Source organism: Spinacia oleracea, chromosome 6, assembly GCF_020520425.1.
Source record: "Spinacia oleracea cultivar Varoflay chromosome 6, BTI_SOV_V1, whole genome shotgun sequence".
NCBI lineage: Eukaryota > Viridiplantae > Streptophyta > Magnoliopsida > Caryophyllales > Amaranthaceae > Spinacia > Spinacia oleracea.
This window is the reverse complement of record NC_079492.1, coordinates 101,150,234-101,151,945: the sequence shown is the minus strand read 5'-3', so window position 1 is coordinate 101,151,945 and position 1,712 is coordinate 101,150,234. Positions and strand designations below refer to the sequence as shown.

General features: G+C 27.4%; 1 long non-coding RNA gene across 1 annotated transcript; it reads left to right on the top strand.

Moving 5' to 3' along the window:
- Nucleotides 1-358: 358 nt before the first annotated feature.
- Nucleotides 359-1,461, top strand: LOC110785024 (uncharacterized). Its single transcript, XR_002532461.2, has 2 exons — nt 359-438; nt 1,199-1,461. It is a non-coding gene; the product is annotated as an uncharacterized lncRNA (long non-coding RNA).
- Nucleotides 1,462-1,712: the final 251 nt, after the last annotated feature.

The following is a 1,712-nucleotide window of genomic DNA, read 5'->3' as shown; positions in this document are numbered from 1 at the left end:
CATCTTAGTTTTTAGGTATGAATATTGAGGATATTGTGTGTTCTTCATTTTCCCAAAGTAATTAAACAAATAAATAGTATATTTCTCATTCCTTGAATTGTGATGCTAAGGATATGCGGAGAAAAAGACTATATTTTTCATACTTCATTGCATGTTAATGGAATGTTTTCATTATACTAAAGTTAGAATGAGGCTGATTTTTCAATTAGGTTCACTTTTTCACAAAATTACTTTCCTTTGTTTATTTTCAATTGGCATTCAATTGGGTAATTACAATAATAATAGGGTTTATTGGTGTCTGCATATACTTTTTAATTTAACTTTTTTTGGGTTAATTTATATGGGTTTTCTGGGTTATTGTATTTGCAGAAATCGTATTCTGGATTTCGATCATATTGGGATGGATGACTGTTGATGCAACTGCTGACGATAAAAAAGGTGGGTTTTTTTCTCTCTCTTTCTTTTATAAACGACTAATAAAATTTGAAATTATAGATTAAAATCATATAACAGCTTATTTAATTAAAAGCATGATGTAAAATTTGTAATAATTAATTAAAATCAACAGAAGCATGCATAATTGTATGGGGAACATACCTTGTGTCGTTGGTAATTGTATATATGCGTGATGAACTTAAAACCGAACGTAAAACCTGCAAAAACCATTATTTATTTCAGATTTTCATGATTTTAATGAAATTATAATATCTCAAATTAAATTAAGCACTCTGAAAATTGGTAAATTGATTATATTATAAATTAATATTATAAACATATAAATTGGTTTGACAGATATGGACATTAATCAGATGTTGGTAATCAATTTATAAATTTTGTAAAAAATTTATAAATTGATAATCAGTTAATAATTTTGTTTGAGTGATATGGACATTTAATCAGATTTAAGAAAAGATAAAAGCATGAATAAAAATCTGAAATAATTAAACAAAAACCGAACTTAAAATCTGCAACAACCATTAAAATTATTTATTTCAGATTTCTTGAATAATTAAAAATTAATGAATAATCAATCTCATTGCAATAACCAATTTCATCTGCAAAAAATAATGAATAATCAATTAGGTTGCAATGACCCGTTTTCTATATAAAATTACAAATCGATGCAAGTCATGTATTTTTCAGTCGAATATTTCCATTAACACAAATTTTTGTTTTTATTTTGTGCATATGAATCAAGGAGAAGAGTGTACTTACATGTATTGGCAGTGGTGGAGCTTGCTATCAACGAACTCTCTGATGGAACTCGGTTTACAGTGATTTGATGAATGAGAATTAGATAATTAGTAATTTTAGAAATTGTAATCAATTTATTATTTTGTTTGATTTTTTTTCCCTGACGTGAGAGGTGAAAGATTGCAGGGATTATTTTTTGGAAACTGTAATCAATTTGTAATTTTATTTGGTTCTTTTTTCTTTAATGACGTGAGATGTGAGATTAAAGGGAGAGATTATTGGGATTTTTAAATCCCTTTCCTGATTTGGCGAGAGATTACAGGGAGAGATTATATGCTAATCTGTTTAAAAACGTGGAGGGTAGTTGGGTGAGCATGTGAAGGGTGTTATTGTAATTTTATTGGGGACACGAAAAGTTAATTTACTAAAAAGCCCTCGGGGGTTGGCTTATATAATAGAGATTACCTAAATAGTGAATTAAAATTCTATGAATAATATACTAATTTCCAAAAATACAC